The sequence below is a fragment of the Bubalus bubalis genome, chromosome 24 (genome assembly GCF_019923935.1).
Source record: "Bubalus bubalis isolate 160015118507 breed Murrah chromosome 24, NDDB_SH_1, whole genome shotgun sequence".
NCBI classification, from domain to species: Eukaryota; Metazoa; Chordata; class Mammalia; order Artiodactyla; family Bovidae; genus Bubalus; species Bubalus bubalis.
Genome location: NC_059180.1, coordinates 2,081,516 through 2,096,353, shown reverse-complemented (window position 1 = coordinate 2,096,353; position 14,838 = coordinate 2,081,516). Strand labels below are relative to the sequence as shown.

General features: G+C 50.4%; 1 long non-coding RNA gene across 2 annotated transcripts; it reads right to left on the bottom strand.

Moving 5' to 3' along the window:
* Nucleotides 1–6,137: 6,137 nt before the first annotated feature.
* LOC123331581 lies at nucleotides 6,138–9,943 on the bottom strand. Of its 2 annotated transcripts, none has more exons than XR_006548297.1 (4): nucleotides 9,811–9,943; nucleotides 8,187–8,323; nucleotides 6,801–7,135; nucleotides 6,138–6,274 (listed from the first exon to the last, which is right to left on the bottom strand). It is a non-coding gene; the product is annotated as an uncharacterized LOC123331581 (long non-coding RNA). The 2 variants fall into 2 exon arrangements; XR_006548296.1 differs by lacking the exon at nucleotides 9,811–9,943 and adding an exon at nucleotides 9,471–9,604.
* Between the last annotated feature and the right edge of the window lie 4,895 nt (nucleotides 9,944–14,838).

The window sequence follows — 14,838 nt, the reverse complement described above, 5'->3', positions numbered from 1 at the left end:
CCAATATTTGGTGACACAAGAAACTTTCTGGTTAGATATAATCCCTATATGTAGCTAAACTGAACCAGGGTTAGATAAAATGCCTGCTAACAAAAGATCAGTACCTTACAAACCCCACCTCTCTATTCCCATTTGAGGAACTTAAATACATGTACTTGAATGAGCATTTTCCAAGTGTCCTTCAAAGAAATGGTTAGTATGCTCCTAGTAGTCAATTTTGGGGGGTTCAAATCTGCCAACAGACTGAGAGGGCTATGCATATCCTTCTCTATTTCCCAGACTGTTTAATGCAGTTTTTATTGTTCTGTGGGAACAGTAAATAAGGTAACCTGAACCTTGAGGTCATGTAACTCAGTAGTGTTTGGAAAGCATCAGCCACCATCTTCCCTCTGGTATTGATCAGACTGCTCCCCGCTCCTGCCCCCTCCCCCATGAAGCCACAGGCTGCGCGGGAGACACTCCAGTCCACTGGTTATGCACAGAAACCGTGGATCAGGCAGTCTGCCTTCCAATCTGGTTCTACCCCTAGCCCTGAGACCCTAAGCAAATTAGTTAATAGCTCAGCACCTCAGTTTCCTCATAAGCAAAATGAGTACAAAATGCTACGTGACTCTCTGGGGTTGTTGTGAAGAGTAAATGAGCCTACCTGTAAAGCACATCGTGCCTGGCACATAACAAGGGCTCAGGAAGGTGAGGTACAGGTGGCCACACGTAAGACTGCACAGAGGGTGACAGTCGCTTATTGTTAGATTTACAGGCCGGTTGCCATTGGTTAACCACACCACGGGCTGATAAGACGCACTGAACGCTACTAAATGCGGCACCATGAAGACTCTCTAGCGAAGCTAGCAGCCTGGAACTCAAACTCCACCTGAGACTCAAATTACAAAGATGTGAGAAGTGGGTGTGGGAGTAAGAGGAACAGGGGAAACAAACCACTCTGGGAGGACGGGAAGCAAGGAGGGCCCAAAATGAAGGTAGATTTGTATTGAACCAATTCAGCTCTGTTTTGAGATTTCTTCAGCAAGCCAGAGGCAGAGTAGACCTTACTCAAGGCTGAGATTTGCCCAAGAAAAGGGATCCACGTAGGAGGCCAGGTCACAGCAAGTCAGGGTAAGGATGACAGAGAACTGGGTATGATTGTGAGACTAGCCTACAAGGATAAAACCATAACACAAAGACACAAGAAATCACCTGCGGAGTTTTTAAACCTGCACATTCTCCCTCCAAAGACCTGCTGGTTGGAGGTAGAGCCCAGAGAGACAAGTATTTTTAAATTGCACTGGTGATTCTGATGCAAACCCCAGACTAGCACAAAGCAGGAACTTGACAATGTCGGTAGGAATAAATAGAATGAGTGACTCAAAAGCTAATTAAGTCTGGAAGACATTTCAAAGTTTGAGATCATGAACATGGAACAAGTGAAAATCAGCTAAAAGTGTAGAAAGCTCACTGGAGTTGTGGGTGGTCCAGCAAGGGGGTGCACAGTCTACAGAATCACAAGACCAGCCAGAAACAAGGTTAAAGGAAAAATCAAGTGATCGTAGATAAAAAAAAATTAAAACAGTGATTCTCAAACTTTACTGCACACTGGAACCACTTGAGTTTTTATATCTCCTGATGCTCACGTCAAACCAAAAGTCAATTAAAACAAGTTCTGGGAATGAGAGTCAGCCCTCTGTATTGTTTAGAGCTCGCAGGTGATTTGGACATGCAAACACATTAGAGAAACACGGGGAATCAATAGGTGATGGGATGCAGAAAAACTAAGCAAGCCAAGATAGTGGTTCTCAGACTCTGGTGGGTATCATCAGGGACACCTGGAAGCAAGTTCACCACTTCAGTGTGACTCACTGAAGAACAAACAGAGCTGGCCCTCTCCAGGTTCACTCAACTCCCCAAGTAATTCCGATACACACCACAGCCAGAGAGCCGTGAGTCCAGGGGGCTGGAAATAACTCCAAAGGAGAAACTAAGAACTGTGAACCACCCCAAGCAGCAACTGAGAAGCGTATCCCTACCCTTCTCCTCTTGATAAACACAACCTTAACACAAGGCTGTACTGAGCATTATCAGAATCAGTAAGCCTGTAATGGTCCATCAGGAAAGCTAAGACACCACAGACTTCACCCAAATGACACACATGACCCTGCCATCCTCCGCCCCAGAAAGCATCCTTCTTCAACACTCAAGTGTGGCTCCCTAGTGGACAACATACGGAAAGCATGCACTGCCACCTGCCTTGTACAACTAAAAAGACTTGGCTCTTTAGCAATGAAGAAAGGTCCCAAACACCCACCAGTAAGCGGACTATGTAATTCAAATTATCATTACTGTGTAGAAAGAAACTCCAGGACTATTAAACAGTTACATTTAGAAGACCTGAACTTGGTGTTTCACTTCAGGGTCAATTACCCAATTAGGCAATCTGCTTAAAACTTCGGTTGTGAAACTATGTAACTTTTACTAGTCCCTATGGCCCTTGTTTTCTCCCAGGGTATCATGGCCAAGCCTAGCCACATGAAAGGCCAGTAGAAGGAAACAGTTAAAGAGAAATTAGGAATTGTTTCACCTAGCTACATAGTAATATAGCACTTTTGGCTGGTTCTAACCTAGTGGTAAGTGTTCCATTTAGAATGTTACATCTTATCTGATAAGATTCAAGAGAATACATTCCCCATGCATATGGCCAACTCATCATTCCATCAGAAATCTATAGCAGCCCCAGAATTTTCATTTTCAAGATACATGAGCTTTTGTCAAATGGTGACATCTCCCCTGTAATATGAATTTTCAATATGATATAAAAAATGATGGATATATTACACATTTCACAGAGCACAGAGAACAGAAACCTGTCAATGAATTTAAAATTTGTGACAACCTATTTGAAATTTTACACTGAAAGATCTGTACACTTTATAAACCATGTAAATGTAAAATGTGAAATAGGTAACCCCCCCCCTTTTTTTTTACTGGCAATGAGGAATAAAATACTCCACCCTAACAAAGTTTGTCTTATACTTGTTTTAAGTTAATTTCACTAACATTGCAGTTGTAAAAAGCAACACACTGACAGCCTTCAAACTGATAAAAACTTAAAAATATATATATTTTTCAAAACAAAGCCAGGTTTTTCCACTCTGAACTTGTACACAAATCTTTACATGGATTAAGATTCAGAGCTTACTGTAAAGTGCAAGTCACTGTTTTGGGGGGGGGGGAACAAAAAACAAAAAAGGACACTTAATAAACACCCTTTCTATCTTAAAGGTCATCCCTAACTGATTTAGATTTCCTCATTTGAACCTGGCTTCTCTGGCAATCTCCAGATCCCATTTTACAAAACGACTTAATAAATGCTTTTCTACCAAAGTCAGTCATTAAGCAAAAAAGCACAAACAAGCGAAACGAAAATTTTCCAAGTAATGGAGGAGAGTTAAATTAACCAGAAATATGGCAATTTGTTTCCATGTAGCAAAACACGAGAGCGGGCACTTAGGAAAGCCTTGGGGAGAGGGAGGGGAGGACCTCAGTGCGGATCAATCAGGTTAACATTCACAGGAGAAGGATGAGTTATCTGCTGTTCCACGATCGGATGATAGTTTTGAGATCAGACCTTTGAGATGCGATTCCATTTAAACCATCATCCGTCGCTACACACACATCACCTTCTCTAGCCACCGAACACGGGTAATTTAAGTTCAGTGCTCGCATCTGCCGTCCACCTGCCTCCCGCGACGCCGAGGACCACCGAAGCCAAGCCCCTGGAGCCGCCCGCGGCCGCGTGAAAGCCCGCACCGAGAGGGCGCGTGCAGCCAGGTACTTCCACCTCTCCGCCTCCCGCGTCCACCTTCATCCTCCCCAGACCTGCAAACTTCAGCGAGCAGGGATGCTCGGGGGGCCGGGGGGGACGTTCCGGGTCTTGGAAAGAACCCAGGTTTCGGGGGCCAGGCTCGGGAGAGACGCCACCTCCCCGTTCCAGCGGTCACTTGGCGCCAGCGGAGGGGCAGCACCTCCTCAGACCAGCGCGGTCTCCGGGGGCACAGGGGCGGGTGGGGGCGGCGCGGGGCCGAGGGCGAGGCCGCGGGCACCCGAAGTTCTGCTCCGCCAGCCGCCGGGCTCCGGACCTGAGGGGCGGCGGGGCCTGGGGCGGCGCAGCGGCTCCAGGTGGCCGGCGCCTCGGACCCTGACAGGCCGGCGCCGCCCGGCGCGCTGAGGGGCGAAGGGCTCCCAACTTGGAGGCTCGGGCGAGCGGCCCTCGGGGCGCCTCCCCGCTCCCGGCCCGCGTCCGCGCCGCGCTTACCTTGAGCCAGCGCCCGGAGCAAGTGCAGCTGCAGCGCCGCGAGCGCCCACCACCCGCGCCGCCGGCCCGCGCTCAACTTTGTCGCCGGCCGCCCGCCGCGCTCCCCCGCGTCCCCGCCGGGGCTCCCGGGCGCCGCGCGGGCTCCTCGGGGCCGCCGCTCGGGGCCGGGCCGGGACCCCCGCGGCCGCCCCGGGCCCGCCGCGCCGCCGCCGCCGGCCGCCAGCCCGGCGCCCCAGCCCATGCCGAGGAGCCGCCGCCGCCCCCGGCCCCGGCCTCGGGCCCCGAGTGCGGGACGGCGGGCGGGGGCCTCCGAGCCGGGCGTCCAAGTGCTGAGGGGCGCCGGGCGCTGAGGGGCGCGGCGGGGGAGAAGTTGTCCGCGAGGAGACGCCTGTCACGCCGGCTCCGCGGCCGGAGCGCCCGGGCCGCGCCGCGTCTCTACAAGGGTCCGGCGGGCGCTGAGGAGACGCCGCCGCCCCCGCCCGGCGCTGAGGAGAAAGTGCGCCCTCCCGCGCGCCGCCGCTCGCTCGCCCGCCGCCGCCGCCGCCGCGCCCCATTCACAGCCCGGCCGCACGCGCCGCCCGCCCGCGCCCGCCGCCGCCGCTGATTGGCCGAGGGGAGGCGGCTCGCGGCCCCCCGCGTCCCGCCCCCACGCCCTCGCCTGCTTTCAAACTCGCCGCGCCCGCCCGCCTGGAATTTCGCGCCGGGCCCGGGGCTCCACTCGGGCGGCTTCCCGCGCCGGCTGCGCCCCCTAGGGACGCGCGGTGGGCACTGCAGGCCGGCGCCGGCTCTGCACGCGCGACCCGGGCGGCTCCCGCGGGGGCGGTCCGGCCTCGCCCGGCCCCAGCGCGCCCGCGCGCAGGTGGGCTCTCACGTGCGGCAGCCGGACGGGCTGGCTGGCGGGCGGGCGGCTGGTGGGCTCCCCTCTCGCAGCGCCCCGGCCCGCCTTCCCCGCTGCCCCCGGGGAGCCGCCCCCTCCCGCCCGCTCGGCTTTAGGGTGATTAGGCGCCAAGTTGCCGGGATTGCAAACGAGAAACACGCCGGATCGGGTTTTCAGATCCCAGCAACTAGAGGCACCTGTGGGTGCAGACCCGCCGCCTGTTGAGAGGAGTGGACACTGGCTTTGGAAGCGCGTCCAAGGTCATGAGCGGCCGGCGGGGAGCTCAGCTTGAGCTGCTTCCCAGCGTGGGGTGGGCGGGCCTCCTAAGGGAAGCATCTGCTAGGGGGATGGTCTCCCAGGGGGTGGGCCTCTAGGGGGAGGGTCTCCCAGAGGGAGGGTTCACTAGAAGGATCTCTCAGGGGGAGGGTCCACTAGGGGGAGGGTTCACTAGGAGAAGGATCTCCCAGGGGGAGGGTCCACTAGGGGGAGGGTCTCCTAGGGGGAGGGTCTCCCAGGGGGAGGGTCCACTAGCGGGGGAGGGTCTCCTGGGGGAGGGTCCACTAGGGGGAGGGTCTCCCAGGGGGAGGGTCCACTAGGGGGAGGGTCCCTGCGTGAAGATGGTCTCCTAAAGCAAGGGTCCCCCAGGGGAGGGTCCTCTAGAGGGAGGGTCTCCTGCTGATTCTGAGCCAAAGCGAGGTGGGCGCGGTCGGCGGAGCTCCGCCGCATGTGGTAAGCATTAGTCGAGTTTATGGGGTGAACTAAGCGCCCTGGAGGCTGGGAGGCTAGAATTTTTGTGGGAGGAGGGCCTGGAAAGTGACACGCAGTCTGAGGCCCGGGCCTGTGATGACTGAGTGCGATCGCGTAGGTGGTGATGGCAGCCGGACAGGGCCTGCGCCCCGCTCGGGGCTGTGTCCCCAGGAAGCTCTGGGTGCGGGTTCCTTGTTGCTGCATTTGTTGCTCCAGGCGAGGACGACTCAGGCGGGAGAGTGGACAGCAGGTCACGAGGCCGAGGTTTCTGAGCGGGGGTTAGGTCCGGCTTTCAGAGCACCCACTGTGCGCTCCCCAGCCTCTGCTAAGTCTGAACAATGACCCTGAGAAGGAAAGGTGAGGAAACTGAGGACCGAGGACAGCAGCCAGTTGAGGAGGTGGATTCTGAACGGGATGGGATCCCAGGGCCTGCCCTCTGCCCACTTCTACTTCGTGCGAGGAGGGCTGAAAAGTGAGATGCAACCCAAAGCCAGCGTGTTCTCTAACGCCCTCTGGAAACACTGGTGTGCAGTGACTCCAATACCACAGCAGAGCCCTGGGGACCAAGGGTGTCCGAAGGGCACTGAGCAGCAGGCTGGGGAGGGGGGCTATATCAGTTTCCCTTGCAGCAGCCCTGTGTATACTCAGTGGCTAGGTACTGTCTGACTCTGCACACATACCCCGCCACACACACACCCCACCCATGGACTGTAGCCCACCAGGCTCCCCTGTCCGGGATTTTCCAGGCAAGAATATTGGAGTGGGCTGCCATTTCCCTTTCCGGGATCGAACGTGAGTTTCCTGCATCTCCTGCACTGGCAGACGGATTCTTTACCACTGAGCCACCAGGGAACCCCCAATTATTCTTACCTTATGCAGCAGCCCTGGGCCTCTTCTAACTTGCAGGGTTATGTAAGAGTCTAGAGAGGAAAATGAGCCGTGCCTACCAGACGTTGACCACCCCGGCAGGCCAGCCCTGTGCCGGAGCATCACACTCACCCTGCCACACGCCGTGTGAGAGGTGTGCCCCTAGTGCAGCGGGGGAAACAAGATAAAAGAGGTGAAGTGGCTTTGTTTCTGAGCACCTCTGCTTTGCTCAGAGATGTGGAGGGGGTGGGAGGGAACCTGTGGAGCAGATGAGGGTTTGGAGGTCTCAGCTCCACTCTTTCCAATTGTGAGATCCGGGCAAACTGCTGACTATGTCCCTGTAAAGAGTAAGGAACAAGTCCCATCTCACAGGGTTGTTGGGAGGGAATGAGATAATTCCCAGTCAATAAACACTAGTTTCCCTTTCCTCATACCAGTGTGTCCTGAAGCAAACCACCCTCGCTCTGCCTGCCAGCCGAGTCCAGTCCACACTTAACCTCTTCCTTTCGTCCAGAAACACATGCCCGTCCGTGACCTTCCTTGCAAATGGCAGCGCGTGCCCATCTTGCTGTCTGGTGGCTCAGTCGTGTCTGACTCTCTGCACCCCCTTGGAAGGCAGAACGCCAGGCTTCCCTGTCCTTCAGTGGCTCGGGCAACTTCTTGACGTCAGGACGCTCAAAAAAGTGCCCCGAGCCTCTTTTGCTGTGATTGATTTTGCAGTTCAGAGGAAGCTTTATGGAAACTTGCTTGGAAATTGGAAAGCCAAGCCAGTATGCTGGAAGTTGCAGCAGAAGCATTGACATCACTGCTACTCCAAAAGGTCTGGAGACACCTCTGGGAAATTTTTTATTCCAGAATCATCCTGAGTAAGTGAGGCTCTAATGGCGTCTCATTTTACAGTTGAAGGAACCAAGCCAGGGAAGTTTAATAGATGCAAAGCAGCCGTGATAAAGCCAGAGCAGGAGCCCAGTTCTCTTGAGCCCAATTCTAAGACTTTTTCCACACCAGACAGTGTTACCTTTTACATGACCCATTAGGTTACTGTCTTAGGGGGTATGTTTAGACTCTAGGTATTCTTGAAAACAGATTACAGAGAAACCCATCTATAATGCTGGGGCAAGGAGGTGGCCAGCACAGAACTGGAATGTTTCTGCCCCAAAGGGCCAATTAATTTCTCAGTGTAATTTTATCCAGCCCAATAAGAAGGTCTCAAGAAGTGAACATTTTATACATATTTTAAAAGCTTTAGCCATATACGTATTCTAAAGGACCAAGGTGTGGAGGCATGTTACTCCATGAAACCAGAGTTATTTTTCTTTAAAAAAAAAAAAAAAAGCTACGGCTAGGTCCTATTTCCCAGAACAAGAAGTTAGGGTTTTCCCTGCTTACTTAGAGAAAGAATTTTCAGAACAAAGGATAATTGAGGTGGAGTTAGCACTGTTCGCTGAGACCGCTGGTATTTTCAACTTGTCATAAACTGAAGCTCTTCCAGACGTGGTCCATGGGCCATCAGCCTCATCTGGGAGCTGGTAAGAAATAGAGAATCTCAATCCCTTCCTGGACCTGCTGAACCAGAATCCATAGTTCAACAAGATCTCCAAGGGATTCACATATGAATTAAAGCTGGAGAATCACACTGTCTCAAAAACTTAATAGACATGATGAATACAGCTCTCTTTTCTCACTCTTCCTCCCTACAGACTTCCCTTGCCTTCATTCTGTGCTTTTTTCCCCCTCTTCTTTTGCCCGTAATGGGTCATGAGATAAAAGGAAAGATTTTTATTCATGATAGAGTTATAATTTTGCTTTTTTAAAAGGAACATATGCATCTTCCTAGAACATAATAGACTAAACTGTGTAGACTCAATACACTTACGGGACCATGGGGAGGGGGGAGAGAAACAAGCAACAAACTCCATATAAATGGTATTTATGTCAGTACAGAAAATAGATGAACAATTCCTAACAGAAAGATGAGCAAAGCCCATGAACAGGCAAGTCTAGAACAAATACAAAGGGAAAAATCAATGCTTGCAGAATGCCCAAAGAAATTGATCCAAGAAATAAAAAATTTAATAGGGCTTATAAAAATGTTAAAGGACTGACAATGGCAAGTAGTGGTATGTGGAAAAGGGTACTTGGGTTGTGGGTGGAGATATAAATTAAGCCTTTCTGGAGAGAAACCTTCAATCTGTAACTAAGCTTTAAATACAAGTTGTCTTTGATGTAGCCATTCTACCTCACAGATACACAAATGTGTGCCCAAGGTTGTCCACTGCAGCACCACTAATAATAGCAGAAAAGGGAGGCAACCTAACTGCCCATCCAGGAAGTTTAAGTACAATATGGTGAATCCACACAATAAAATCCCACGTGACTGTTAAAAGAATGAAGCAGATACAATCAATACAGAAATGTCCACTATATACAGTTAAGTGTTCTCTATTATAAAGTTATAGGGCAAGTATAAATAAAATAATCCGTTTTATGTTCATTTTATTCTTTTTTTCTAAAAGGGTGGACACCAAACTTAAATGTTTCCTTTAGGGGATTTAGAATTATATGATTTTTCTCGACTTTAAAAAAAAATTTCAAATGTGAATATGTATTTCATAATAAACAAAGAGCTTATTTTTAAAAAGCAGATGGCGAGGAGCCCAAGTCATTTCTCACCTATCACTCATTAAGAAATGTCCCTCATGGGTTCTCAGTAGCTCTTCTGAGAAAAATATTCCCAGATCCCATTAGAGGCTAAGTTACTGCATCCACATCTCCGCACAGGGATGGTGGGCCCATCCACGTGCAAACCAAGGCAAGATGGAGGGGATTCCTTCATCTGGCTTCCCTGGCCTTCTGATAGACGTCTACCCTCCGAATGCCTTAGTCTCATTCGAAAATCCCCACCACCTGCCTATCCTGCCCTCGCCCTCACCTTTGTTCCGTTGCCTAGCAACCCATTAACAAGCCACCAGGTGCTGCCTTTGATTCCCATGGGGGCCTGTGCTTTGGTTACCTTAGAGCCAACCCAGTTTCCTGAGAATCTTTTCAGAGACTGAAGTCTCTCGTGAAATGCTCTTCTTAAGGGGGCTGCAAAAAAAGACAGGTACCAGACGTTTGGTTCCCAGGTGGCTCGGTGGGTTAAAGAATCTGCCTGCAGTGCAGGAGACGCAGGAGACGGGGGTTTGATCCCTGGGTCAGGAAGATCCCCTAGAGGAGGGCACGGCAACCCATGCTAGTATTCTTGCCTGGAGAATCCAAGGGACAGAGGAGGCTGGCACGCTACAGTCCATGGATCTCAGAGTCAGACACAACCAAGGTGGCTGAGCATGCACGCATGCTTGCGCCAGGAATCTACCAAGCCTCCGAAGCCTGCTGCCAGCCTTCTTTACGGGTGATTGTCCTTCACCTCTCCAAGTTCTGAACGTGTGGGCCCACGCCATCAGTATCGTCACCTGGTCAGAAATGCAAATCCTAGGACATCTCCCCAAACGTCAGAATCTCGGGGTGAGCTCAAGTTGGAAGACCCACTGGAAAGTAACTCCTTCCGTTCTTACTTCTCAACAAGTGTGTATTAAATTCCTGGTTTGGGCCAGCTCCAGTGCTAGGCAAGAGAGAAACAAGCAATTACAGTAATTGTGTGATAAGCAGAAGCACTTAAAGGAACATCTGAGAAAAGATCTCAAAGCCTGGGGGAATCAAGGAAAGTTTTCCAGAAGTCAAGTCTAAATGTAGACCAGAGGGATAAATGGGAATTGAGTCAATAGCTGGGAGACAGAAGGACGTTTCAGACAGAGGGAGCACCAGGTGAGGAAGCCCAGAGTGTGAATTTTAGCATGACACCAATGAACATCTACTTAAGGTTTTTAACAGGCAGTTACACAATGAGATACATTTTTAGAAGCATCATTCGGATGGTGGGTTGGACTGGAGTTGGGGCAAGATTGGAAGCCAGGAGACCTGCTAGGAGACCATTGCAGCAATTAAATAGGAAGTGGCGGGGGATGACAGAGAAGGGGCAGATTGAGGAGCTATGTAGAAGGTAGGATCCATACTTGAGGAAGGGAGGTGTCAAAGAGGACTCCTGCTTTCTGGCTTGAGCAGCTAGAAAAATAGCCTTTTGTTTCTTAAGAGGGTGAACACAGGTGGAGGAACAGGATTGGAGGGATGAAGGTGGGAGAAACATGATTCCACTTTGAATGTTAGACTTGAGATGTCTGTGGAACAACATCCCACAGATATGAACACTAGACACGTGGATCTGGGGGTAAAACTGAGAAGGAGGGAGCAGAGGTTGGGGAAAGGCAGGAGAGGGTGTGGTGTCCAGCCAATGGAGAGACGGGTGACTTCAGCAAATCTTCAGTGGCAAAGACAGCAGAGTGTCCAGGACCTCTGGATGGAAAAGTTACCCCTGGATTTAGTGACCAAGGTGTCCTCCCAGACCTGGGACAGCAGTTTCAGTGGGAGCCTGAGCCATCCCCAGGTGGGGGAGGAATGATTGGGAGATGGAGGTGACATTTTCAAGAGGTTTAGTGCGAAGGTGAGGGTAGAAGGTGGCAAGATTACTTGGTGTTTCAGGGAAGTTTCTTTTCTGTAGAAAGAGAGACCCAAAAAGAGGGGTTGGTAATTAATAGCTCAGGGTCCTGAAGACCCTTGGGAAAGTGAAAAGTGAAAGTCACTCAGTTGTGTCCGACTCTTTGCGACCCCATGGACTATACAGTCCTTGGAATTCTCCAGGCCAGAGTACTGGAGTGGGTAGCCTTTCCCTTCTCCAGGGTATCTTCTTGACCCAGGGATAGAACCTGGGTCTCCCGCATCACAGGCGGATTCTTTACCAGCTGAGCCACAAGGGAAACCCAAGAATACTGGAGTGGGTAGCCTAGCCCTTCCCCAGAGGATCTTCTGGACCCAGAAATCAAGCTGGTGTCTGGTGCATTGCAGGTGGATTCTTTACCAACTGAGTTATCAGGGAAGCCCAGACCCCTGGGAGTGTCCCATCAAGTGAAGGTTTGACCATATACAGGGGAAGGCCATCCAGGCCGCTGTAAAGGGAGGCCAGGGAGAGGGGCAGGGGGCACAGCTTAGTTGGTGAGCAGCTGGAGAAAGTTAAGGAAGATGCGGTTGATATTTTCTGTTTACTTATCTATCCTCTCTCTCTTCATCACTCTCTTCCACAGGGGACCTTAGTTATTTTAGGCATAGAAAGAGGAAGGGAGTTGGCAGACTTTGAGAAGTTTTGAGATATTTGCTTTAGAGGAAGGGCGAGACTTTAACAACAGATTCAGACAGACATCTCCCCACCTGGCTTCACATGCTCGTGTTGATGCTCAGCCGCTTCAGTCGCTTCCGACTGTTTGCAACCCCGTGGACCGTAGCCCGCCAGGCTCCTCTGTCCATGGGATTCTCCAGGCGAGAATACTGGAGTGGGTTGCCATTTCCTCCTCAGGGGATCTTCCCCACCCGGGGATCAAACCCGCGTCTTTTGCGGCTCCTGCACTGCAGGCAGATTCTTTACTGCTGAGCCACCAGGGAAACTCGGTTTTCACAGAAGCATGATATTTAACCCTCACAACAATCTCTGTGATAGGAAATGTGTTTCTGCACTTCACTGAGGTTCAGGGAGCTTCCATCACTTGTCTAGGGTACCCAGCCAATGAGTGGGGGGTTTAAGCTATGTCCTGTGCTGTCTTCTACTTCGGAGGCAGCCAAGACAAAATACTGTACAGACAGCATCATGAAAACTGATCAGAGGGGACCTTAGAAGGCATCTTGTTTAAAAGAGGAACTTTTAAGTCAAACACAGGAAAGCTCTTAATTCCCTTTGGGAACAAGGCATGGAAGCGATGGGATCTCAGAGCTGAAAGGGAGAGTCGGAACGGATCTTAATGCCTATTAAGTCCAATCGTCTGCCGGAGGCATTCAAGTCCTCTTTGTCAGCCCTCAAGATCGTTCCATTTGGAGAAAGCTCTGGTTACCACCAAGGTCTCACTTGCCCTGAATTGTAATCGGCCTCTCTGCAACGTCCATCCGCTGGTCCTTGGATGCACTCAGGAGCTTAGGCAAGCATCACTGCTTCTCGTCTCCAGTGCCCCAGTGGTGTGTGGTTCACTGGAAAAAAATAAACACTTGTTTAAAAGTAAATAGTGGAAGGAGCTGTGGACTGAAGGTTGTTGAGAGCTGGAGAATAATCTAGTCCCATCATTTACCCGTGGAACAACCGCTAATTCCACTGTCCCTCTGGGCTTCAGTGTCATCATCCCAAAATATGTTATAAAAAAAAATCACTTTACTCTGCTCACAGGTTCTGAGAGTCAGGAATTTAATCAGGGTGCAGCCAGGAAAGGACTGGGGACTGGAATCATCTGGAATATCCTCACTGATGTCTGGTACCTGCGTTGGGATTACTTGCAGGCTGGACTGGATTGCAGCTGTTCCCCAGACTGCATTCATGCAGTTCCTCCATATGACTTGGGCTTCCACACGACATGGCAGCTGAGTCTGAGAGTGAGTGTCTGGAAACTGCATGACCTCGCATGACCTAGCCTTGGAAGGAATGCACCATCACTCCATCTATCTGTTGAGACTGGCCCATAGTCAAGAAGAGGGAAAATTAGATGCTATCTCTTGACTGGGCTGGAGGTAGCGCAGAGGCCAAGTCACCTTACAGGAGGGCAGGCAAGTTGTGAAATACTGTTGTAGCCATCTTGGAAAATACAGTCTCCCAGAGACAATCCCTGTGGGCTCAGGGAAATATTGGGTTGGCCAAAAAGTTTGTTCAGGTTTACCCTACCATCTTACAGGAAAACCCCAAAGAACTTTTTGGCCAGCCCAGTACTTGGAAGAAGAGTATTTTGCAGGGTCCAGGAGTCCTGCCTTAGAAACCCAGGGTTCAGATTAGAAACAAACAGCCCTCCACGTCAGCCACTCCTTCTACTGCTAGGTATTATGTGTCCACCCCCCAAAGTCATGTGGAAAGCCTAATGCCCAATGCCTTAGAATGGGGCCGTACGTGGAGAGTGGCTTTCAAAGAGGTGACGTAAGCTACCAGGGGTCATCAGGGCAGGCTCTAATCCATTCTGACTGGTGTGTTTGAAAGAAGCGGAAATTTGGGCACACAGGAACACCAGGATGCCCACACAGAGGAAGACCCTGTGAAGAGGTGGCAAAGCAGGCAGCCATCCACAAGCCAAAGAGAGAGGCTTTGGAAGGAACCTGCCAATGCCATGGACGTGGATCTCTGGCCTCCAGAACTGTGCAAAAGCTTGATTCTGTTGCCTAAGCCACCCAACCTGGAATCTGTCAGGGCAGCCCTAGCAAACCAATACAGTGAGTGACTTGCTGTCACGGTTATGGGCACGGTCATCGCTGCCCACCCGTGCTCCTTGGCACCTCAGCCGCAAGCAGAACATTTATTATGTGTTTTTACCTTTCACTCTCCTATGCTCTATTCAATTAGGAAGTGAAGCTGAGAGCTGATTGCCTCCATCATTCTGAGAAGTTATTAAATGAAAAGAGGTGCATGACCGCAGGGTCATATACAGACTGTGCGCAGTGCTCTGGTGACACATGTATATGAAAAGCTTTAAAAGAATTCATATTCTTTGGCCCAAGATTACATTCCAATAAATATCTCTTTAAAATAATTGAAAATGTGAAGATTCATGTACAAGAATGCTTATCTTGGCGTTGTTTGTGATAGGGGAAAAAAAATTGGAAGCCACCTAAATGTCTAAAAGTAGAAATTATTATACATCATGGTTTATCTGCTTCATGGAATACTGAGAAATTTATTAAATCTGTATTTTCAAAGAATATTTAATGACCTAGGAAAATGGTCAGGATAAGTGGGAGAAGTCGTCTATATCATTTTTCTTTTAAAAAAAATATGGAATACATGGGTATATTTTGGATGGATGGATGACTGTAAAGATGGATAAATATTAAAAAACAATTGGAAGAAAATGCACCAAAATATTAATGGTGATCGCTCCTGTATAGGATTATAGGTGACATTTTCATTAAAAAATTTAAGAATTCTAGACTG